The sequence below is a fragment of the Pyxicephalus adspersus genome, chromosome 2 (genome assembly GCF_032062135.1).
Source record: "Pyxicephalus adspersus chromosome 2, UCB_Pads_2.0, whole genome shotgun sequence".
Classification (NCBI taxonomy): Eukaryota; Metazoa; Chordata; class Amphibia; order Anura; family Pyxicephalidae; genus Pyxicephalus; species Pyxicephalus adspersus.
The window spans coordinates 124,537,831-124,565,158 of record NC_092859.1 but is presented as its reverse complement, the minus strand read 5'-3'; the positions used below and the strand labels follow the sequence as shown (position 1 = coordinate 124,565,158).

Here is a 27,328-nt window from a genome sequence, read left to right as displayed (position 1 = left end):
CTTGGGGGTTGTTGAGGTTATTAACAATAATACGGCCTCTTCCCCGCCCGTTATTTGTCTATTACAGCATTTGGTGTTGTTATGTTTGCAAAGGAATATTTATGTGAGGGCTGTACATGTCCCAGGGCGTGAAAATGTGATTGCTGACTCACTTTCTCGATTTCAGTGGGTGCGATTTCGGGAAGCAGCACCGGACGCCGAAGAAGTGGGGACCCCTTGCCCGGAAGTTCTGTGGATGGTGGCCTTGGGGTCATAGCCAGTTTAATCCAACATTCGGTTTGTGAAGGGACTTGGAAGGGGTATGTGGCTACCTGGCGTGAGTGGTTTTTGTTCTTGCAGAATGAAGGGGATGGGTTGGATCCACGGGGGTGTGCTGTAGCCGTGCTGCTATTCTTGCTTTGTAATGTGCAGAGGAAGGTCTCGGGGAGCACTATGGGAAGGAACAAGGCAGCATTGGCTTTCTTGTTTAAACTTATGGGTTGGGAGGACGGCACGAAGGATTTTTTGGTGCGGCAGGCTATGCGGGGTTATAGAAAGGGGGGGGGCACCAAGGATTCCAGGAGGCCGGTGTCTGTGGAAATGCTGGGTGAGTTATACACATGTTTAGGGGAAGTCTGCAGTAGTGCTTTTGAAGCACTGCTTCCCACCTCTGAGATTTTTAAAAATAATGCTGTCTGTGTCCCACCTCTGAGATTTTTAAAAATAATGCTGTCTGTGTCCCACCTCTGAGATTTTTCTTCAATTCCTTTCCCAGAGACATTGCAGGAACCAGCTGGAGACCTCTCTAAATTAAAAGCATATCTTCTTTTAGACAGTTATCAACAGAACAGATTTCTGTTTCTGTATCGGAATCAATGTTCACCAGCACTAATAGTGAAGGTGCATCTCACCATTGCAGACACAGACATTATTAAAATTCTAACATATAGTTCTCCAATTCTTAAATTCGTCCACATTTTACACAAAACAACCAAAACATTTGGGCTTTAAGTCACTTTAAAATGCACCAGTTGTAGTTCCTACATAGTTCTGCGGCCAACTCCATTTGGAGGAGGCATTAAACCAATTCCTTTTTTGTTGCCTGCAAAAAGTGGCATTCAAACCACTATTGTACAGGGGAGGCATCCTTTCCATTGGCAAGCAATGAAAACAGTATGGTATTGAATAAATCTAGTAGGGTTTACCCCCACACCATTTTTTAAGGGTTCCTCAGAGTTTAAAACGTTAAGAAACACTAGATCTTGATGGTAGGGGGTTGGGGACACAAAGTAAGATGAAGGAAAATTCAACAAAGATGAGACATTACAATAATGTATCAAGCCAAAATATGATTTTGGAAATAAAAGCAATAAAAAAAGCCCTCTTAGTCAAGATTCTTTATAATTACCTAATGATTTTAGCAATAAATGGCAGATAATGAAGCATAAATGTACATTACAATATTTACTACTGTTTCCAAATCTACTTAAAGCAGGCAGATTTCTCTTTGTCATATGTTGACTTCCAAATACCTGAAACACGAACTGTCAACCAATTAAAGTCAGAGATTACAGGTACATAAAATAAATGATTGATTGTTGCACAAGACTGCATTCCACTTTCCCCAGCACACACCGGTAATAAAGTTAAATGCTGATCATTTTACAACTGTCTGGTTGAGACATGTAGATAATTCCAGTCAATCACAAAAGGGAAATGTAAATGAAAAAAATGTGAATGTGAATCTGATCATGCTGACATGAAGAAAATCCCTTCTTTGCCAGGAACAGAACATCTGTACTGAACATAATGTATTTGCATAATACTTTTGTATAGGACTTCCTAGCGGCTTGTCAATACTGAACCCAAATCTACATCCATTGTAATCCATCGGGTTTTATCAGCAATGAATACACATGCATGTGACTGTAATAATCCCCTACTTTACTTTTTTGTTTCTGGAACCCTTAGATATTACTTCTTCACTCTGTTGCATTTTGGATAACTTTTGACTTTTAGCTCATGCACAAATGTATGGTTTAGATATACTGTATATATGCAAATATTCATAAAGGGATCTCATCACAGTCTGCGATATATGAAATATTCATGCACCAATGTGCATGAGATTCTGGCTCCAACAATGCAATGTTGACTTAAATACATGTCATGCAAGCTAGGTTTACAATGTGGTTCATTTACACATCTGCAACACAGGAAAGTGGTTCCAGTTTGCACACATGGCTAGGTACTATAGGGATATCCAGGATTAATAGCCAAATAGTGGTAGCATTATTTGTCTAGTCTCTTTACTTCCCCCTTGTCTAGTCTCTTTACTTCCCTTTGTACTTTCAATTACCAACTAAAATGCTAAAGACATGCAGAGGTCCTATAATTTTTTCTGATATGAGGAATGAGTAAGTATGGACGCACATTGTTGCATGTAGTGCAGTAAATGACTGAAGGTAAAGAGACAATACCTATACATCTGTTTTGCTTACAGAAGTCTCATTATTATTTAGGAATCTATCAGCAGGAGCAAACTCCCCACCAACAGTATTGATCCAAAATGTCCCTCACTTGATTGAAAAGTCTGTTTTTTGGAAACAACTTCTTCTGTCTATTTACCTGGATTGTCTCATTTCTTTTGGTCTAATGTAGGGACCCCTATAAAAATTGTATTTTTAACAACCAAAAGTGCATTTGTTATTTTAAGAAATGCAGTGAAACAGAAGAGAGATGTTAAGGAATAACACTTCCGGGTTTAACTGATTTGTGTTTGTGTCATCTAAGTCCATGTGAGTAGAGGTGTTGATGGGGTGTGTCCATTGCCTTTATACTTTTTGATGACAGGTATCTCTCCTAATCCTAAAAAGCTAACAGCTATGCAGTGGTGTCAGCTGGGAGATTTTTGTATATACACCAACAACAGACAGTGAAACAAGACACTCATACTAACTTTGCTGCCTGACTTACTGACATCTCCAGGGTGGTACCTTAAATCAGCCTGTCCAAACTATCAAGCAGGCTTGCTGTAAGACAGCAAAGAAAAAAGTTATAGCCAGTAGAAGCAATCATATGTTTCACAGAACTGATCAACGCCTTGAATATTAGTTTTTCTATAGGTGACTACACTTCATGCCAGAACTGCAAAATAAACTGAAATAAGCCTTAATGTGGTAACAATTTAGGGATGTACATATTAAAGGATGATCCATGCATTGTCACCACCAAAATGCAGCTATAGTTAGCAAAGTAACTGTGATCTCCCTATTCATAAAATCAGCTGACCTGATTGTTCACTAATGACGTACACTAATGAAGTACCGATCTTACTACTTACCAGCACTTTATTTATGACATGCTTGTGCCAAAGGGAAATCAGATTCAATCACTACTTATAGGGATCATCACTTTGATAGTGGCCATCCTAATAGGAAATAGTGAAGAGATCAATGGTGTTTATTTTACTTTTCTTTCTAGAGAATCTCTGAGATTGCCAGTTTGCAAAAAAAAACAAAAGAAAAACTCATCACCCAAATAAGTGATTCCATTCAAATAAATGAAGCTGTGGATAGGCTTAAACATTAAAAAAAGTGGTTACCAGATTTAAAAACAAGATTTTAGCTATGGAGATCTGTTTTGAGATGACGGCATCTTTAATAAACGTGCCCCTTGGAGTCTTTTAGTAAACAGGCCACAAAAACATAGTTTGCGGCAACTTTGAAAGTTTAATAATCTATATACTGTAGCATGAGTATGAAAAATATAATTGCTATTTCGTCATGCCAAACAAATTATTTTCATTCCCTGCATAGATGATGATTAGCACATTACATGAATCCACTGACAGTACAAGAAACAAACGTAAGAGAAAACAAAGCCCAAAGACATGTTTTTTTCTGTCTATGACTCCCCCCAGCCAATCTTAATGGAATCTAAGGGCCTGTGGTGCCTTTCTTGTCTATCTAATCCTGCTAAGAATTCTGCAAAGAACATACAACATTTTTGTAGTATTTCACCTGGCACGTTTTTCCTACTTAAGTCTTATATCAAGGATACGTCGCTGAAAAAGGAGCTAAATGATTAATCCTGTTGCAGTAAGTCACATTCTTGGACCAATTTCATCTTAATGATAATACAATTTTAATATAGGACTTTACAGAAGAAACTTTGCCAAGGTCACGAGAAGTATGTGAATCTGGGTGAAGCACGCATTGATCCCATAGGGCTGGAAATTGAAGGATCTGACTTGAAAAGTACAGCTGTCAAAGTTCTATTCCACATTTTAACATGTCCATCTTTGAACTGCTGGGAACAAATTTTCTTTGGTTATAGTTTAAGAAAACACATTCTATCAAACATATCTTTCATTTCTTGTGTATTAATGTGAAGCTAAATGCACATGTTTATCCATGTTTGAAGTCAATGTGAGTCATAACAAAGCAATATTGTTCAACGATGAAAATAATTTGCACTGACAGATACTTGGCTTGGAAATAATATACAACTATTGAAGATATGTTCTGTTCAGAAATTATTTCTTAGTAAATAAAAGCAAAATGATTTTAGGATTTGTTAAAGTAATCAAGTCTATCCATAGAATTGTATTCTGTATGTTATGTACCACTCAAAAGAATGCATTATACCAAACAACTGCATACCATTCTCAGTAAAGATTATACCTTTATTGGGAGATCTGGAGTTGTTTATTCAAAAGAGGACATCCTAGTTTAATGGGGTTGCACAGTCCCATCCCCTCGAACCTCTACCAACTAGAAGATGTCCAACGTACAGAGAATGCCAACTAGCTCTACTCAACTGATAAAACACTCAAGGGTAGTGACAAGGGTATGAATAACCTGAAATGAGTTATGGAAAGTGGGGAAGCTGGGCATTCATTTAACCCCTACTGTTTTTCTACAAAGGGACATCACTTTAAACAGATTTTAGTAACTCCACTTTTTAACATTTCTTACTTTCATTGCATTAACAAACATTATTACAAATACTGTTTAAAGCAACATATAGTGTATGCATAATTTTATTTGAAGACTATATATTTCATATAAAATCAACTAACTAAATGCAAAAGCATTTATTTCACAAATACAGGTGGTCCCTCGGTTAAGGACATCCAACATACTACGGACGACTCCTAGATACGAACGGGGCTTCCCTGCTTGCTCCTGTGCAGGGTGGAGGCTTGGAGGGGGGAGCAGGGCATTTTGCATGACTTGCAGAAGATATCTTTTGCTAATCACAGCTAAGACTGAGCTCTTCTCTAAGCTCTTGTAACTCTTTAATGACCAAGACAAACTCTGCAGTTGTTTCTTTTTGCATATCAAAGCACAGCTTGCTCCAGAAATTAATGTGCGATTGGAGTTGGGAGCTTTGGAAGGGGCTGAATTGTGCCCATGTCGGCTGGTGGGTGAGTATTTGGGAGCGCGGCCAGGGGGTGAGGGTCCATTCTTTGTGCATGCAGATGGGTCCTTCTTGACACGTTTTCAGTTTAGCGCCGTTTTTAAGAAATGTGTGGCTGCCACAGGGCGGGATGCGGCTCAATACTCATCTCATTCCTTCAGGATTGGGGCGGCCACGGAAGCTGCACGATGGGGCCTGGGCCCGGATGTGATTCGGCGGCTTGGTAGGTGGGAATCGCAGAGGTTCAGGTTGTATGTTCGGCCCGGGATGCTTTGAAGGGCTGGGGGAAGAATGTCCTCAGAGTGAAGGGGGAGGGGGTGTGATATTATGTTATGGGGCTGTTTAGCTTTTCTTTTTGTTACAGGAGTGGCGCCGTGCCTGGTTTGGATTCTGGGACATTCGTTTGTCTACTGGGGTGCCCGGAGGGCTGACGTGCGCCAAAACGGAAGGCAGCTGGGTTTAAGTCGAGAAGTAGCAAAAATCTGCTGGATAGGTATTCCGGGCATGCAATGGGGGAGGGTGGTTCCGGAGGTCAATCGTTTTGTGGCTTTGGATAGGCCTCCGGATGTCTTATTGATTCACGCTGGGGGAAATGACCTGGGTCAGCGGTCCATGAGAGAGCTTATTCGCGACATCAAATTTGATTGTTTGAGGTTGCGTGAGGCCTTCCCAGGAATGATACTGGCTTGGTCGGATATTGTGGCGAGACGGGCCTGGAGGCATGCGCGGTCAGTGGCAAAACTGAACAGAGCCAGGATTAAGGTCAACAAGGAGGTTGGTCGCTTTGTGGTGCGTATTGGGGGCCTTGTAGTGAGACACTGGGAGCTAGAGTCAGAGCCCGGTTTGTTTTTAAGGGGTGATGGTGTCCACCTTAATGCGGTGGGGACGGATTTGTGGCTGCTGAGTTTGCAGGAGGGAGTGCAACGGGCCCTGACTGTTTGGAGGCGTGCGCAAACATAAGGTTTTCTGTTTGCTGCACGGTGGCGGCTCTTATCAGGTCCATGAAGGGGTTAAGTTTAAAAACAAAAGGGAATGAGGGGTAGGGCCTAGGGGGGGTCGGGGCTCTGTCTGGTTAATAGGGGCCCTGCACAATACTCGGTTATTGTGGGGGCTAGATGGTTAAAGGGGAGATCCGCTAATTGTCCCTGAGGCGGTGTATTAGCGGCTGGGGGCCTGGTTAGTGATCAGAGGAATGGGTAAAAAGGAGTAGGATGGGAGGAATTGGATTCATGGACCTAAAAAAGAAAAGCAAGGGCCGGCGGAACTTAAGGCTGGTAAAAAATGTTTGTTGTTTGAATTTGTACATATGTGAATGTTTTTGTTGATATGCAAAAAAAGCATGTTGTTTAAAAAATTGTTTGGTTAATAAAATGAGCTGCTATGGCCAATTTAACCCAACACAAACAGTGTGGTCTATTATTGGGTATGTTGGGTTGGATTGGGGGTGGGGCAGCTCATGACTTCATCGGCTTTGCCCTAGTCATGCATCTGAATGTATTCCGGCTTGCCAGCTTCTTTCTTACAACATAGAGTGAACATCTCCAGTGCTGGACAAAAAGCTATGGGAACCTTTAAATAAAAAAAAGTGCAGCCCCGCCCCCTAATTCTCAAACACCTAGGCGATCAAGAATGAATGGGAGTGCAAAGCCTCCCGGTATAGCCAACGTCACGCATCCCAGGAAGGCTCTTGGGTGCTCCTCCTTCTGCGCATGCCCGAAGAGAAGGAGCCCTTTTGCGCAAAGAAAAAAATTTGCCGATCTCACGCATGTGCAGTGAGATCGGCAAGTTTTTTTCCAATTGATTATAGTACATTTTATATGACTTAAATAAAGGCTTTTTTCTAGTTTTAATCAAGTTTGCCATAAACAGCAGCTAATTTTTCTACCCTTTCCTTGTCTAAGTTTTTTTTCCACCCTACATCACCCGATCTTGCACCTGGGTCGGGTGACATAGGATGAAGAACCAGGAAGAACAGGAGAAGATGGCGGCACAGGACGGATGCAGGACATGATGCAAAACACTCCCGGATGGATCAGACTGCCCTGCGGGATTGAAGGCAAGTGTATTTTTTTTTTTTTAGGCACTTTTCAGTTAAGTTCTTCTTTAACTACAATGTAAAGTACACATACATTTCCTGCCTCCTCCTCCTCCTTTCCTTAAATCATCCATTTTGGGTTAGTGAAATATGTACACAAAAGATTTCTGTTAAATTCCAAGTCCAGACCATTGCTAAGTGTCTTCTCATGAAATTTTGACTGCTCAGGAATCTTCCCAGTAGGAAAGTCATGTCATCCTTGCATAGGCACCACAGGCAGAAGATAGGATAAGGATAATCTTATATTCATGTTTCACCTACTAAGAGTAGGTGGCTTAGGGAGGGGTACAGGAACCCCACAGGGTGGAAGGCTCAATTCAATACTTATATGATAGAGGGAAAAAACTTTTTTCATTTCTAGATAAATTACATAAATAAAACCTTTTGACAATATTAAAAATTCTTAAAAAAAAGAACTGTACACTGTATATATCCAACAGAACAAATCTTTCTAATCATACAATTGGACTAAAGAGAGGGCCATACAGCCAGGAAATATCCAACTTCTATGTACTATTCCAGCATCTGGTCTAGATCTACACAACTATTTACTAAACATAACAAACATTTGTCAAATGTGGATAGACAGTAACTCTGCAGCATTCTTGTATGGTTTAATACAGCTAGGAGAGCACTACACTTTATTGGTCAGCACTCCACAATTAAAAAAATATTACAACATGGTGCAATCCCGTGACATCACAAAAATGTGTAATATGCTGTAACCCTCAATGATCCAATGTCTCGTATCTAACATAATACAACTAATAAAAGACAGACTGCAAAGAGTTACTGCATACTTCAAAAAGAAATTGATAGATGCTGATGTACCGTATTTTCCGGTGTATAAAACGACTTTTTAACCCCGAAAAATCTGTGCCAAAGTCGGGGGGTCATCTTATAGGCCGGGTACTTACCTGCAGCTTGCTTCCCCTTGCTTCATATGTCCGGCGCATATGGTGGGGGGTGCACCGGCCGAGTCCCCGCTCTGTGCGGGGAGTATGAAGCAAGGGGAAGCAAGCTGCACACATCTTCCTGTACCTCGAGGAGGAGAACGTGAGCCTGGATTGGCTCTCCACCAGAACCCGCCCATTCAACTCGGAGGGCTGCGGGTCTTCGGGTTTAGTGTGGAGCGCGCCTTAGAGGCGTGTAGGCTGCCACTGTACACGCCTCTTACCTCCTCCTTTATCCCTCCTCCAATTACTGTACTGTTCCTTCTGCCTCTCAGATCTCGCACAATAGTGAGATCTGAGAGGCAGAAGGAACAGTACAGTAATTGGCAGACCACTCTAACCAATCAAAGCAGTTGTATACAACGACCAGCCAGTCGCCTGTAAGGTACATCACTTGATGCGATTGGCTGGTTGTTGGTCTGTATCTGTACCTGTTCATACAGTAAAGTCCAACAGTCCAAACCCCATCATGGCCGCACCAGCAAGAAGAAAGAAATAAGCCAGTTTTAAACTCAAAGTTGTAAACTTTGCCATGGAACTGCGCTGCTGCAAGACAATATGGAGTAACAGAAAAGATGGTTCATAACTGGAAAGCAAATGAAAAAGCATTAAAGAGTATGCCGAGGGGTCAGTGTGCATTAAGAAGAGGCACCCCACATTGGCCAGAACTCGAAAAACAAGTAGCAGACATGGTGAATGAGCATCGCCAAAATGGTTATGTAGTGACAGGAAATCAAATACGTTTGTTTGCACTTCAGTGGGCCAAATCTAACCCAGATCACAGCAACAGATTTAAGGCCACTGTATCCTGGTGTACCTAGATTCATGGGAAGGCATAATATGGTACTGAGGCAAAAGACGAAAATTGCCCAAAAATTACCTGCAGATCTTGATAGCAAAGTAAATAGTTTTCATCGATACATAATACGACAGGGCACTAAACATGGCTATGCGTTAAGTAGTATTGGAAATATGGATGAAACTCCAATGAATTTTGATATGGTTGGAAATAAAACTGTCCATCAAAAAGGTGAAAAAACAATTTTAATTAAAACAACAGGACATGAGAAGTCCAGTTTTACAGGGGTACTAGGATGCACAGCTGGTGGTGCCAAACTGAGACCAATGATTATTTTTAAAAGAAAATCAATGCCAAAACTCAAAAGTTCCCTGTTGGTTGTTTTGTACACGTCAATGAAAAAGGCTGGATGGATGAAGAAGGGATAAAGCTATGGCTTGATAATATATAGAGCAGGCGACCAGGTGGACTTATTCAAAAACGTAGTCTACTGGTGTGGGATATGTTCAGGGCTCATTTAACTCCCAGCACCAAGGAAAGGCTTGCAAGACTAAAGACAGATGCAGCAGTTATTCCTGCAGGATTGACATCATTGGTACAGCCACCGGATGTGTGCCTAAACAAGCCATTTAAAGACCGCATTCGAGAACAGTGGAATGAATGGATGGTTAGCGGCGAAAAGTCATTTACAAAAGGAGGAAACATGCGTGCTCCACAGTTGGATGTTTTGTGGAGGTTTGTCATAAAAGCCTGGAATAATATTGATGCAGAAACTGTAATCAAGTCTTTCAAGAAGTGTGGAATATCAAATTCATTAGATGGTATGGAGGACGACTACTTGTGGCGAAATGAAGAGGAAGATGAAGCTGAGACCACACCATCTGATACGGAATTCAATTCATACGATGACTGCCTTACAAATGTATCACAAGATGTCATTGATGTACTTATGATATCAGATGATGAACAGGAGGATTTTGAAGGCTTTTAAAGGGAAACTGTCACGATAGCAAAACCTGTAAAAATACCGTAGCTTGCAGTTATGATGGGAGTTGCTAACTCACCAGGGACTTGCCGGGTACTTGTTCTCTCTCTATTGTTTTTTTTTCCTTCTATCATCATCAGTTCCAGTGGGTTGACAGCTTAGAAAACAAACAGCATGGCAGCTCCCATGGGTTTATTGTCTTATCCTTCCATTCAGCTTTAGAGTGAATTAGGAAAAGTTTAATGTACTGGTTTACGTTTACATGTTTGATGAAAAACAGCCTTATGTTTATAAGTGACAGTTTTTCTGTAAAGTACATGCATGTCATAAGCATTTGAATTAAAATTACCATATTGAAATCAAATCTGATGTTTTTTAATTTTTATTTGATGTGCGTTGGAAGAGGGGTAGTCCTTTACGGCGATTATATTCCAAATTCTATATTTTAAGTGGAAAAGTTGGGGGTCGTCTTATGCGCCCAGTCGTCTTATACGCCGGAAAATACGGTACACATGTGATGGACCAGCTTGTTAAAAAAACAGCTTTCAACTGTTTTTGCCACAGTGAATAGCTTTAAATTCTAATTGGTAATTAAGTTCAATAGGAGACATTCTACAGTTAAACACAGCTCCTCCATATTACTGGCTTCTCAGTTGTTTTGGGCTTCTCAGTTGTAAGGGCAAGGGGCATACAGTAAGCCAGGACTAGGAATTGCTGTAAGACTTCAGATCCATGCAATTATTAATTTTTGTCCTTGGGTCAACAATGCAAACAATACTACTAAAACACAAATACAGTCTAATGCTATAAAGTATTTTTTTTCTAACCTGCATACTGATGTTTCAGGTTTGTTGTCCATCTGTGAAATAGGGGAACTCTATTATTATTATTGTTATAATGTATGATTGTTATAATAGGTCGCCTATTTTTGCCATTTGGCATTCATGACTCCTTCACTTGAATTATGTCAAAAAAAAAAATTGTGATGATAGTGGAAATCAAAGTGTTTGAAACAAACACCACTAATCTTCACTGTGGCCGTTGTTGATGACCAATATCAAAGTAGTGAACGATATCTATCAAACTGTATTCTGTTATCATGCAAACTGCCACTTTATAATTGTGACAGATGTATTAAAAGCTCTAGTAATTAGTGCTGATGAATATTTTTTGTCATTAGTTCAATATTTTCTGCAGTCATTAGTTCAGTATTTTCTGCAGTAGGTAGACTATACTCATACAAAGATTTATTCCAATAATTTATTAAAGGGTCTTAAAATCAGCTTTACTGTCAAGTTCATGTTTTCAGATTACAAAAATCCTTTCACCTCAGGAACTGCTGACCTGTTTATGCACAAATATAATTATTAAACAGAAAATTAAATGTTCAGAAGCATCAACCAACCAAGGGTCACTGGTGGGGCTATCCTGGGATATCATACACAGGTCACTGGCAGGGCTATCCTAGTAATGTACACAAGATACCAATAAACCGGTAACATTTTATTTTACTTTTTCAGTCCATCATAATTAAAAACAAAGCTTTTTTAAAAAGAATGTTGAAATGGTTGGCAAAACTATAATTAATACATTCCATGATGCAGGATAAACGTCTGTCAAGTGTCAGCCTGAGGCAGTTGAAATTGTGCATGTAATTGGCAAAGAGCTGAGTCTCCAACATAATCCTTTTACTGTTCAAGCAGTTAAAAATGTAGAAAAGCTTAATGTCTGGCTTTGCAGGAAAAGACACTGTATATACCCTGGTGATCTGCAGTGTGATGGTAGAACCAAGTGGAAGCTGGAGCTACAGCCATACGTGCACCCACCCACAGGTGCAATCCCCAATGCCAAGAAAAGCAGATTAAAGTCTGTTTGCCATGGATATGATAGGTGAATATATCACTAAGCTTGTCGTAGATTTAAACCCCGGCAAAAAACTAATTTATAGGCTTTTTTATGTTATTATAATTTTAAAAATGTCTTACTTTGCAGCGTTCAATAAAATAATACCTGGTGATCTTATCACTAAGGTCCTTGTTTAAGCACCTTCTGTTATGGGGCGACAATTGTTTTACAAATGAGCTCCATCTTTGTCAGTTTGACACATATGGTGGCAACAGCAGCTGTGTCAGGACATATTACACAGCCATGTCCTGCTACTGTCACAATCGGACCACACAGGGAAATGATATACTGGCGGAGTGTGTTCAAATAGACAGGAAGTAGCTGCAAAGAAATTGTGTTTGGATATAAAGGGGAGTATTTAAAGGGTGATACTTATCTTCTCTTTTGTCTAGAGGATGATTTTGTTTCCTGGATGATCTATTCTCTCTTGATTGCTGGAATTTTTCCAGATAAGATATACAGCATGATAGCCAAAAAAAATAGGAGGAGAGATCAAGTGGTCTTAAGAAATTGGAGGTTTGAGCACAGTAGCATAGCAGCTTTTTTGTTGGTTATATCAGGAGGTGCCATGATGAACCATACAGTGCTTCCCTATCCTGAAGGAAGCGGCATGGTACTCACATGAGTGATCCCCAAGGGGTTATCAGAACTATCTTCCCATACAGCTTTAGGGAAGGCATCTCCAGTCACTAGCAGAATGTTTAAAGCCTAAAGCTACGTACACACTTCCAATAATTATCATTGGTAAACGAACGACCAACGATCCGGCGTGATATCTTTGAACAATCGTATAGCACCGATCCTGTACATGCAGATAACGACACGATCGTTCAACGATATTGCACACATGATAGATGCGATCGTTTGACTGATACAGGAAGTGACGTGCACTAGCGGAAGTGAATAGTGTGTACGAACGATCAGGTCAAACGAACAACATTCACCACACTGTTCCTTTGTCTCTCTGTGCAATATGCCCTTCAAAGTGTTCTCAAGGAAGAAGAAAGCAGCTCTTGCTTTGATGAGTCTGCTTAGTGCTGAAGAGGAGGACATCGAGAAGAAGCGGCAAATGTGGTGTAAGAATTGGTTGTTGGACTGAGACAACATTTCACATGAGAATCTGCTACGGGAACTGCGCCACTCATTCCCAGATGACTACAAGAATTATATTTGTATGTCAGATGTCTGTTTCCAGCAATTACTTTCTGCAGTTGGACCTTTTCTGCAGAAACAAGATACCTTCATGAGGAAGTCCATTATACCTGAGCACAGGTTGATCGCCACCCTGAGATACCTTGCCACTGGAAGATCTCTGCAGGACATGAAGTTCTCCACTGGGATCTCACTGCAAGCAATGGGTCATATCATCCCCAAGACATGTGCAGTAATTATCGACTGCATGAAAGTTGAGTACATGAAGATTATATATATATATATATATATATATATATATATATATATATATATACACACACACACAAACACAATACAGTGAAGCACCTGTAGAGAACGTTCGTTCATGCTCGAGACATGCACGATCACTGAACGACCGTACACACAATAGATAGTGAACGATCTTCGTCCAATCAGATCCGCCGTGCCGGTCGTTCATGTCCAATGACTATCCTCGTTTGTCGGCGTCTGCACTTTTTTTTAAAACGATTTTTGGTCAATCGGTGGTTCGTTTCTACGATAATTATTGGACGTGTGTACGCAGCTTAAGTCGCAAGTTGCTTTCATTGCTGTCACGAATATACCAGTGCAGCTGCAATAGCATTAAAGGAAAACATTGGCTGCCATAGTAGCCAGGAGTTAAAATGTTTTTCACAGTTATATTTTAGAAGTAATTTAGGCCACCCAATATTATCTACATGCTCAGGAACATACCACACTGCCACATGACTGCCCCTCCACGAGGCTCACCTGTCCGTTCTTGACCTGGCTTGGACCAATAGGAAGGGTGTCAGGAGAAAAAGCTATAGGAGATCAATTACCAAATTTTGTTACCGATCTCCCCTGTGTATTTTGAATCCAGAAGTAATCTTAGCACTTTTGGTTCAAAACTGCAAAATCCTGACTACTTCCCAATCTGTCCACAATCAGTTTTAACATTGAAGATCTAATACAACCCTGATATGTGCTCAAAGAGACCCTGCCACCTGCACTAAGCTTTCATGATTCTCAGCCCCAGGATGATCCGTTTAACAGAGATAAAGAGAATAGCCCAAGGCAAGTTTGAAGCCTTCCAAAACACCTAATACAAAAAAATAAAGAAAGGTTTAAATAAAGAAAAAAGAAATAAAGCCCAGAGTTTGGACTTAATTAAATGATATTCTTCATACATGTACAAATCTGGAATAATAGAAGTAATTGATGTTTAACCATAATGTATACCAAATATTTCTTTATTCTTATTGATAATTGTGATAAAACGATCTCTGAATCTAAAATCAATTCTTTCCACAGCCTCCCAGACACTATTTAATAAACATGTCCTATATCGGGTACAATATCACATGCTCAGAATTCATTTTGTTTAATCTTAAAGTGAATTCTGTGGTATTTTCAGGGTAATATACCACTGTATTCACTCTGGTGTTAGAAAGAGAGAAGGTGACCGACAACTGTAAAGTGAGATGGACATTTTACTTTACAATGTCAGTAAGCACTTCTGGCTATGGCATGAAAATGTCAGCTCACATTTTAACCTCCATAAAACCTGGTAAAAAAATAAATAAATAAAACAGCTGTCTCCGCAGCTGTAACAAAAAGAAACTTAACATCTTTTTTTTTTACCCTAATCTGCTGTCAAAATTTACTGATTTTTTTTTCTTAAAGATATAATTTGCTTTACCTACTCAAGTGAATGAAATGCTGAAGAGAAAGTTACAAAAATCACACAGAGAAAAAAAACAAAGCAATAAAATTAAATTATGTTCACATACTAATGGTGATCTGTTCCCCCTGCTGGCAAATAGATGAACTGCTTCACAGTAAAGAGAAAGCAGTTTATTTGTACTGAGCACAATTTTTGGGTCAGTGTACTAGGTCATATCATAATTTTGTGTCATATCACTGTATTTTTTAATTTGAAGTCATTTTCATGTGAAAAGAAAGTTTTCTCAGATTGCTCTTCCTTATTTTTAGGATTGTACTAAATAAAGAGATTTGTAGATCAACCACTAGAGGGAGCTCTGAAATTTTCCTTTTTGATGGATGATGTGACCCTGTCAATAAATGAAAGACCTCCAAAAAGAAGCATACCTGTAGAAGATGACAAACTTCCCACTGGTGGTACTGCCACATGGCTCCTCCAGTCACAAAAAAGAAAATGGATACTTATTGAGAGTCCATCCACTGTGTTCCTCCAGAATGCTCAGTGGATCTTTTTTCTGATCTCCAGGACATGTCAGTGTCCTGTAACACATGGAGTTCGGCAGGAACTAGAGGGAAACTGGCACTCCTAATTAATGCCGTTTTATCCTGTAAACGTCATGAAAACTCTAAGAAGCGCTAAACTTCCTATGCTTCTTTGGAGGTTCTTTGAAGATTTTAGCCACAAAGAAGGCATCGGTTGCAGTACATTGGCAGTTCCATGGGGAACACATCTTTCCAAAATTTAGGGTCCAGAAGTCTTGACCTGATAATATATCTGGAGGCACACAGTGATTTTGTATGGAGAGTTATATACAGGGCATCTACTATATATAGCTAATTTATGACACATAGAAGTGTAAAATAAAACAGCCAATTATATTCATATCTTACATTATACAACACCATGTATAACCAAATATTAATGTGATCTATTACACAGCTGTGTATAGTATAATAGCCTTTTGTATTGAGCTCATATTGTTATATGAAAATGTATATATATTTACTGCATTCAGCTGATGTAACACACATGCTGGGTGTCCTCGTTTAATGTTCATATTGACCTGGCAAATATTGTACTATCCCAACCCAGTCATCTGTATCACAGTGCCCTCCCCCATTCATCTAAACCACCACCCTCCATGCCCTAGATATCTGCACCTATGCATCCACCTCAGTTCACCAAAACACTGTGACCAATAACCCGCACCACAGTGCCTTTCCCTAATCACCTAAACTTCCACATCATTCCCCAGCCATATGCATTGCTAAACTGTTGTGCCCTACCCAGGAACCTGCAACAATGAGCCCTCCTTTGTTAACTGGTATTGGTGTACTCTTTGTCAATCTCCTGCAATATCACACTAACTCCATCTTACCTACAACATCACACCCTCTCTAAGTCAGTCCCACCAACATGCCTTCTCACAGTTAACTTAACCTAATTATCATGTCCTCTCTAATCACCTGCACCATCTTGCCCAACCATATTTACATACACTACTACACTCTTGAGGCATGCCTACTACTAGTGATTTTGCTCCCAACAGGTCTTGTCCTGCCTATTTCTGTGCTTAATCCACATAGCTCCTTTTGCTCACCATGTGCCTACAGATATCGCTAAGGTCCGGTAGGAAGGTGCCAATGTCATGCTTCTTCCTGGAGGTCATGTAAGACCAGGAGCAAGATTGCAGCTCAACTTACACTCCAAAACTTGGGAGTTCTGGCTCTATGAGCAACCTTAAAGTAAACTTCCGGGGGCTTTAAGTTAGCCCTTGTTACTTTTTCTTGGCATGAAATGCTTCCTCACTTGCTTTATCTTAGACAGCAGTTCGGTTTCTTTTATTCCCATTAACCTTCAAAAGCTTAGGTTGGGAATATCTTTGGTAGTGCAGTTTTGTTATCATTCTGGTTATAAGTTTAATACAAAGGCAGACCAATGTGCAAACAGGCTGGACCTTTTGGTGTGTAATAGGAAGGTAGTTTGTATTGTTAGTATTGTTTTCTGGAATGCTGGATGCCTGTAAAAGCAACCTGAAAATACAGCACAGCACAGTATTAGTACTATACATATATCTTTTCATTTAAAACTTGCATTTTAATATCCTATTTAGAAAGCAAATGCATGATGGTTTCCCTTTGGTTCTAAAAAGCAAACAGCATGCTGATGCCTGACAAGTATCCCTCACAATTACTGAAAAATGTAAGTTTAAGGTGCAAAGATCAATGTTCAGGAGCATTCATCTTTGTAAGGCCTAGCATACAGACCATTCTAATTGTTCACATTCACTGTCCTTTTTACTTACTACTTATTGAAGAACAGTATTTAAACAGCACAAGCAATATAGTAAGATCATATTTGCACAAGTTAGTTTAACATAGATAAGCTTTTGAAACGTTGTCAACATAAAAGCAAAGTAATGGACCTCTCTGCTTGAAGATAAACTGGTTTTACTTATTTATTGTATTTGATTGCAATTTTTTCCCTACTGCTTTTATTATTGCGATTACTGTAGCGTGGATTTGTATAGGCTATTTATTTACATGCAAGACAGTGTGGTTAGAAGTTGTGCACTGCTCTACCTAGTGAATAAGCAAAATTTACTTTTCTACTTACACACATATTTTCTTTCTTTCAGATCATGTCTGGCTCTGCTGTTTCTCGTCGTAAGTGCCTAAACAACCCTGATTCATTTTGTTATCTGTTATCTGTGGCAGTTTCATCATTCCCAGTCAAAGAGCAAACATCAGCACATTTGTAGAGTAAAGCTACGTACACACGGGAAATTTTTCTCGCCCGATAATCGGTATCGGCCAATTATCGGGCGAAAATCTGCCGTGTGTACAGTCGGTCGTCGTCCATCGTCCGACGACCGTCCTGGCGGATCCATGGACGATGGACGACGACCGATCCTAATGAAAGGGAAGGGCAGAGCGCGCAGCAGGGTGCCGCTCCGTCGCTCTCCCCCTCCCCTCTCCATAGAGCATGAACGGTGCTGTATGTACAGCATCGTTCATGCATCGTGCAGTCTTTTCTCGTTGGAAAGGATCGTGAAAGATCCTTTCCAACGAGAAAAATTGCAGGTGTGTACGCAGCTTAAGCCAATTTGGCATATTTTACAGTTAAACTTGATGATCAAGATAAGTCTTGGACCCCTCATAAGGTGTGTAAACAGTGTGTCGAGGGTTTACTGATGTAAACAAAGGGGACACGTGATAGATGCCATTTGATATACTTATGGTTTGGCGAAAGCCAGGAGATCATTTCAGTGACTGTTACATTTATATTGTGAAAACTTCAGGATATAACAAAAAAAATAAATGTAACAGAGTATCCTAGTCTACCATCAGCTGGCTATACCCCCAGTGGCTCATTCAGATGAAATCCCAGTTCCGTTTTTCGTTACATTACTCTCTCTTGAAGAACATGATTATGGTTATGAACTAGGTGACAACAATCATGGGGAGTTTGACGTTGAGGAGAATTCTGTTTGTAAGGGATTTGATCAGCATGAGTTGAGTGATTTGGCAGTGGGTGGCTTGGGTGGAAAGGAATTGGCCTCAATGATCTGCCCTAAAACCAGGTGATCAAAACATTTTACATGAGCCACTTGTTAATAGAGAGAATATTATACTGCCACCTCTGCACATGAAACTAGGTCTGATGAAACAGTTCTTTAATGCTTTGCCAACTGAAAGAGACTGTTTCAAGTACCTCATTTTGGCATTTCCTAGCCTGTCTGTGGAAATTTGAGTTGAAAGGACTTTTTAGGCACCAAAAATATGAAAAAAACGTAACTTTTATTTTCTCCATTAAAAATATAACATTTTTTAAAAACAATTTATGCTGAAACAGGGACTGAGCGTACAATAAAAAGAATATTTCAATTGCATAGTCCCACATATATGACATGATTAGGGTCTGACACTTGTAACATTTTCGACGGGTTTCGCGGCTGTGTCCGCTCCTTCAAGAAACAGTTATGGTTACTGGTGGCTTGCAATTGACATCAAACAACACTATCAGAGTATACCTCCTCCAGATTTTGCACAGATTTTTACACTTTTTATTAGGAACCAAGAAAAAGATTACTATTCACTTTGCTATCATGGCAGTATTGGCAAATAATTTTTACCAAAAAACTTTTTCTAATTATAGATAAATGTATTTTTAGTATTGCTAAGAATAACATGGGTAATGTTTAAGGCTTGATGTGTTGCCCACTGATGCACTGGCTCCTGTTAATATAGATATATACAATCGGGGATCACATGTAATTAAATGACAAATACTATTTAAGTAATACCTATCACCAATTAGATACCTGCAGGCGTACCTGCTTTTATATTCTGTTTCAAGCTTTTTGATCTGGTGTCCTGCTACACTGCTACTGTTCCTTTCTACTCAGTTAACTGTGCTCAATATGGAGGCGGTATCCACTTATAGTGTTGTTTGATGTCAATCGCAAGCCACCAGTCATTACAACTGTTTCCTGAAGAAGCGGACAAGTCAGTGAAACTCGTCAAAATGTTACAAGTGTGAGACCCTTATAATGTCATATATGTGAGATTATGCAATTGAAATATACTGTTTTACTGTACACTCATTTACTGTTTCATAAATTGTTTTTAAAAAAATGTTTATATTTTTTATGGAGAAAATAAAAGTTACGTTTTTTTTCACATTTTTGGTGCCTAAAAAGTCCTGTCAACTCGAATTTCCACATACATACTAAGATTATTATCTGGGATGTGGCACCTGATTAGAATTTAAGTCTAAATTGGTGATTTATCAAAATGAACATAAACAAAACAAGGAAAATTATCTAGCCTGTCATTTGAAAAAATAAAGGCCGGTGTGTTTGATGGTCCACAGATACGGCAGCTCATCAAAGATGAACATTTAATTAGGACAACGTCAGAAGTCGAAAAGAATGCTTGGTTATCATTCAAAGCCATTGGCAAGTACTTTCTTGGAAACACACGAGCAAATAATTACACAGAAATTGTCCAGAAACTTTTGGAACGCTACAAAATACTTGATTGCAATATGAGCATCAAGGTGCGTTTTCCGCATAGCCATCTTTCTAACTTCCTGGAAAACCTTGGTGCAATCAGTGATGAGCAAGGTGAACAATTCCACCAAGATTTGAAGGTCAGGGAAGGAGGGTATCAGGGTAGATGGGATGTACATATGATGGCTGACTATTGTTGGAGCATCCGGCGGGATTGTCCTAAAACTGAACACTCCAGGAAAATCTATAAGAGTAAATTTTTACTTTAACCGCCTACCCAAATTATTTTCAGATGTTTACCTTTAAGTTTAAATTCTTTATATGAACATTAAAAACTAAATAAGCAGTACATTCAAGTTAATATTTCAATATTTTTTCATTGAATGTAAAATTAGTATGTTTTTTGACAGAAATGTGTGTACCCAGTATTGTAAAACCTGGATGTGAAAGCAAAAAAACTGGAATAATTTCTAAATTCACCACCAAAAAATTAGTAAAAAAACAAGTGTAAGATTTAACTCAACAAAAAATGCGTTCCCCAGTATATTCATCTTGCGAGAAATGCAGTATTTTCTGTACTTGCTGGAGATGTTCTTACATTTATATATTATACTTTTTTACATTATACATATAATATACATTTATACATATATTACACATTTTTACAAGATCAAGTGGTAAACTACCCGCTAATGTGGATCTCACAAATGCCATGGTGCCTACCCGGATATGCAAGGGTCACATGTAGATATTTGACCCTTAGGCTATCTATACAAGTCAGATGATTCTTGTCTGATATGAACGGTTGGGCTAATCTCTGTTAAGAATCTGATATGCGTACAGAGAACACTTATGTCATCTAACGATGAATGACTGCAATACAGGTGAAAGGAGGCAGGCACTGCAGGGTGCCGCTTGTTCAGGTTCCCCCCCTCCCCTTTCCCTAGAGCAGAATGGTGTCTACAGCACTTGTTCATTCATCCCTCACCCTTTTGTGTATGCAGCCTTACTGTGGGTCTGTTAGAACCCAGAAAACTGTAGTAGAGAAGTAGCACTGATTTGTGAAGAGAATATCAGTGATCTCTACCTGCCTCGTGTCACTGTCTTCTGCAGGTCTCCAGTCCCCAACCTAGACTATGAAATTGTGCACAATATCTGTCCATCATGTCCTTTGGTATGTCTGAAGCTTATGACAGACCTCCCTAGCGTACCCGATATATTATTTGGTAGGAGCTGCAGTTGATGTCCTCCTTACCTAGTAATTTGACAATCTCTGCTCTAGCCCAAGTTCTAAAGGTTCTGGTAGCCAGGGGTAAATAACTCATCAGCCTTGATCTGTAACTTTCATATACCTGTGGGTGGACTAATTCCCAAAGCGTTTTGTCACTATTGAATAGGAACAGGCTCAGAGTTGCCACACACACCCTTGGCCAACTACATTAGAGTCTCCTTTCAGTACACAATCATCTAGAGCACCAGTCAGCAAATGGTGGTTTGCAAAAAATTTTGGTGGTCCAGTGCTTGGCCAGAGCCACGGACCATGTCCCCCGTATGGATCGCAGGCTCAGGAAAGTGGGCGGGTTTTGTCCAGAGACTGGGTGGGTTCTGGCATCATGACATCACTAAAGGGGAAGTTTCTTCCCCTTTAAATGACACCCAGCTCCCCGTGCATGAGCGGCCTGGAGTCCATGCATTTAGTGGTCCGTGGGTCCGAAAAGGTTGGCGACCACTGATCTAGAGTGGCAAGTCATGCAGACTTCTTTGCCAAAATCCGTAAACAAGAGAACTGCTCTAAACCTATTGCTTAAAAAAAAAATTGTATATAAAACTTTAAGGTGAAACCTTATTTAAAAAAAGCCACTATGCATAATCACAAACTTACAGGAACCATAGTTTGGTTAGCAAGTACACATCTTTCGACATATGAAGTAACTGCAACTTTTCCTTGGTAACTTGCATTGTCTGGACGATAAGAAAAACTTATGTAAAATTCTGGTTACTAGGCTCTCCCCTCTGATTTCTCGTCTGATCCACACACAAAACTTGCCAAACAAACTGATTCTGATTTGTTAAGCCCGACAATATTGGATGAAATATTGGCAGATTGCTGCCAATAAATCAGTGGTTTGCTCCGATGCCCCACAAGCTGAACATACAAAATTTTAATTGACTCACCTTCTGATCAATACAGAAGTGTAAAAAGGAGCCATGAGTAAGCTCCAAGGCATAGCAAGCTTACACAAGGAATGTCTTCCCCACCAAAGGACCAGCCCTGGCTATTTACCAGCGCTATCACATAAGAGGAATGGGAGTGAGTCACAGCCTCATTATCCCCGGAAGTACTCATTCAATTTATTTACCCCCTTAGCAGAACAAGGAAGGTAATAGGCAAGCAAATATAAAATGCATAGAAAACTTGCATAGGAAAATCCCAGGATGGCTTTCAAGATTGCACCCCATTAAACTGAGCAATTTATACTTCACATATATTGACTAATACTATTGTTAGGAAGTACCTACACCAAGGATTAAAAAGGTCCAACAATAACCAACACCATCAATGCTGCTGCACTTGTCCTAAATCTGGGATGAGATATGTTATTTTTGAATTCTTCTCTTCTAATAAGACAAATGCAGAGCCCCTGAGGTCTTGTTGATCTTTGACCTACTCAGTGTTTTAGGTAATCAAACAATGAACGATGTCTCCTGCCTCCTAGACATGTCAACTAAGGCTGTCACAAGTGTAAAGGATACAGCAGTGACTCTGATGCGCTTCAGTTCTTTAATGCTAAATTCTAATGTTTGATGAATCTAAACATATCTAGAGAGACTAAACATTTATACTTGACCATATGGACACTCAGAGATTTTCCAAAGAAAGTAAATCACAGCAAACTGTGTGGACATTGTAAGGGGAAAATTTAAAGGATGAACTGAATGGCTTCTATTTCATTTAGAGGAAAACAGAGGTGAGCATATAGCATATACAGGAGTCAAGGTATCTATAAGCCATCAAGATTCTTTTTAGTTGTGGTGTGTCTTATTGGGGAAATATCACTTACTTAGCTTTACCAGAGCTTGCTTAGTATTTTTAAGCAGTGCAATTTACATGTTAAGTGAGGGTAAAATCCCTCATGGATGGCTGTAAAACAAGTTTTCCCATTGCAATAGTACATTTCTGGGTTTTTCTTAACGTTCTATACCAGAACCAACAGAAAGTATGAATCTCCGCAGTGGGGGCAATAAAAGTAGTCAAAAAATATAACCCTTACGCACTTAATTTAAAACATGTTTTAGCCCTGGATAACATAGGTAAACAACATAATGTATACAACATGTAAAGATATACAACTATGAAAAGGTACCCAGATGTAGGGATGATGCTTTCACAATTCAACTGGATAGAGTAATTATCATGATATTTATGGCTACCAGTAGACATTGCTCAATGTAACACAATGCAATAGAATACATGTTTTCATGTTCAGGCCTAAATGGTGAAGGAAGAGTAAATATGAACAGCTGATATGCTGATACAGGTACACATATCAAGTATTTTCCTCCTTTATTAGGTAAAACTATGCAGGAGCAGGAACATTGGTGATACCACTGTTTGCTTTTAAGTACCCCGTCACCACAGGACCAATTTTACTGAATAAGGTAAGTGATATCTGTTGAAAACCCACAACTTTACTGCTCCTAAACAATTTGTTGGTTGCATCAAGTTGGAAAGGGAGCAAGTATTTGATTGGTAGAAATACTTCCAGCAGCAGGGGATAGAAAAAGCAGTGACTCTTCAATACATGGAACCCTGGACAGTAGGGATAAGCGAGCAAAATTTTAAAATTGAATCTTGCGTCGAATCGGGCCATTCTCACTTACTGAACATGTAAGCGAGAACGGCCTGTGTAAATTCAGCCATCGAGATTGAATTTGAGACCTGCAGGAACACAAAAGTCCCGCAGCTGTGCTCATCATAAATGAATGAATGCAAGCCGTGTGCTTGCCCTCATTTAACCTCTAGTGCCCAGGGATCACACACAGGAGGATTCCCACGGCTGCATTCATGATTGCAGCTGCGGTACTCTTCCTGTAATGATTTCCTTAATCTTCTGATCGGTCAGCAAAATCGGTTCGCTGAAATTTTGCGGACCCATCAGAAGTTCAAAGAAATTTTCGTGAGAATGTCAGAGGCATTCTCGCTCATCCCTACTGGACAGATAAGTATATCCATATTTTTAACAGGTGGTGCTATGGGTAAATGTGACCCAGTAGTAAAAGTAAAATCTAGATCTACCATTCCCGATCTGTGATCCTACAGAGGTTGCTAGGGGTTCCTCAAACTGTGAATGATTAACCACCCATTTGATGAATTCTGCATAGTTCTGTGGGGGGGGGGGGGGGCAACACCATATGGTAGCGCCAGCTGCATGCAATTATATTTTTAGATGTTTATAAAACCACCAGTTTAGGTGTTTTTTGCCACTGGCCCCCAATAAACTGGTTTTAGAAGAGTTTCATGGGAACTGAAAATATTTTTATAGGTTCCTCAGTAGTAAACAAATTTAAAAAGGGTGATCCATATTCTGGCTTTACTACTTGAAAAGATTCTGACTAAAGAAAATTTCAAGCCCAGTATTCTCACTGGATATGTTTTTAAAGCTGGTTGAGAAGAGCAAGCTGTAGAAGGGTGGTGACCCCTGTATTGTGACCCAACTTTTCAGTAACCACCAAAAGACAGCCAGGGGGTTACCCAAAAGGGCTGGTGGTGCACCTGGCTAAAAGGCACTGGGGAAAACACTGAGAATAGACGGAATGATTTGACTGGCTGCATGGTGGTTCTAGGTTACAAAACTGAGATTTGGTAAGATCTTGTTGATGGCCTCAAAAGCTTTACCCCTTTAAAACTAAATCCACTTGTGTAATTGAACATCCTCATCATCACCTGAAATATGTAGCCTAAGATAAAAAGAGCTTCAAAATAGTCAGTTTCAACCAAACCCTATAAAACAATAGCAAATGGTTACAACAGCCACTCTCATCCAGATTTCCACGAAACCATAGGGCTCCTCTAGAGGTTGCTGGGGGTTCCTTGAGTTGTAGATGATCATTTATTCTGTTTTTGGGGTGCCATAAAATGAAAATTTTCCTCAGCTACCACTAATGTAATGGGCATTTACTCCACTGACACCCAATGAACTGGTTTTGGGTTCCTCAAGACCTGGAAAAAATTAAAAGGTTCCTTTGGGGTAAAAAGGTAAAGGCTAGGTTACAACCACAATGATTCCAGCAAAACATCTGAATTCTTGTGACATCCAATCAGAATGCAGATTCATGATTTTCTTCATCAAAAGAATTCCAACCACTTGATATCAAATAAGCACACATCTTCCATATGTAAACACTCTTAAATAAATATAAAGTAGTTTCCCTTCATTTTACCAAGCAACGCAGAGCCAAGTTTGACATCCTCATGCATGATGGGACTAATTTATCATAGTGTAAAGCAAGATGAAGTTTGAAGAACACAGACATCCAATCACATGCTGCGAAATCTAAACTAATTAATTCCCCTGCCATCGGTTTCATATTTGGAGACAGGTTCGTACCATACCTTAGTAAATCAGCCTGACGGTTCATCTACCTGCAACATTCACTCATCTATAATCTCATAAATAACTAAAGAATGAATCCCCCCACAGTGAATCATTGCCGGGGAGTAGAACATTCCTCCTTGGGGATAAATCATTATGATTTTCATCTTTCTGAGAATTTCCTGTCACTTGATTTGGCCTTTATCTGCAATTCCTGATTTACAACAATGCGTGCTGGCGGATTGTACAGAAAACATTCTTCCAGGTAAATGAAAATGAGACGTGCGCAGACTCCCAGCCTTCTGCAGACAGTTTTTTAATCTGAGGATTTATCACTGAGCCCTGGAGCAACGCAACTCGCCTTTACCTGCAATGTGTCAGGAGGAAGACAGAGCCAGGTAATACAGAGCACACACCATCCCTGTGTCACTACAGATCCTTCAGATCCAGAGGGGCCAGGAGACACCTACCTGACAGGTGTGCACCCCAAATATCACCATTTTACTACTATAATGTGAAAAACTATTTGGTACACAAAAGAGCAAATTTTTAAATCAAAAAGTGCTATGATTCCTATATGTGTCAAATATTACATGCATGTGTTAATAGTAAAATAAAGCAGGTGCAGACTTAAATTGGTTACCAATAGCAACTGCACCACATGAAACTGCGCAGCTGCAACAGAACTGCCAATGTGGTTACCAAGGGCAACTGCAATGCTCAAAGACCAATATATTAATATACACAATATATTACATAAACAAACTGAATGAGACCTCTGCCTGGAAAGGGAATAATAATTCATTAGATGCATATAATAATGAGAGGTTTATATAATATTAATATTAGTAAATATAAACTCTCCAGGCACAGAAGTAGTAATATAAGATATAGGGGTGCACAAGGCCTGAACACCCCCAAATACCCCCCATTACCTGTCCTGCAGCCACTCTCAGGTTATGGAGCCCCTGACTAGGATTCTCCAGAAAGTCCAATTCACAAGCTGCAAGCTGCCCAATTAAATTCCAAGTTTACAGGAGTGGAACAGCAGCCCCCCCGGGTCCGAGTAAGTCCCTCCAACGGGGGAGATAGATACGGGCGAAAAAAGCGCATGCAGGTTCACTTCAGTTCCTTGGCAACTGCACGCTTTGGGAAAGAGGAACTTGTGTCCATGGAGCCCGGTCCCGGCACTGCTCATTCACCGCTCATGTGTGGGACATGTCAGCGCTGTGCGGAGACAGCGGACTCTCTGCCGCCACCTGCTGGACGAAAAGTATAACAGCAAGCAGGACAATCGCAGTGCAGGCTCTAAACTTTATAGACTTTATTACTTTAGTATTTTTTTCTTTTTACCTCCTATACTCTATCTCTTGTGTGCATTTCATGATAGAAACTATTTGTTTTTTTGTCAGAAACATTTCTAGATCACTATGTTTTTACATAACTAGTATTGGGCAGTGATCCTACTACAGCTGTGCACTCCTTTCTAAAAACACATGGGTTTGTTGCCATGTGTTGAATTAAATTTAGTTGAATGGGCAGCCTAATGCAGCACATGCAGAAATCAAATGCATGTGGGGATTTTAAAGGGGCAACAGGCATTGATGAACTGTGATTCACTGAAGTTCAGCAGGAAAAAAAAGCTGTTAAGCAGGCTCATTATTGCAGAAGAGAGATGTCCTTTCCACAAGAAATCACACAC

At 39.9% G+C, this 27,328-nt stretch overlaps 1 protein-coding gene across 1 annotated transcript in view; it reads right to left on the bottom strand.

Annotated features, from left to right (window-relative positions):
- Window positions 1-26,830, bottom strand: part of THSD4 (thrombospondin type 1 domain containing 4) — a gene marked incomplete in the record, with an annotated part of 385,569 nt that extends 358,739 nt beyond the window's left edge. Inside the window, 1 exon segment of the mRNA XM_072402303.1 lies at window positions 26,562-26,830.
- Between the last annotated feature and the right edge of the window lie 498 nt (window positions 26,831-27,328).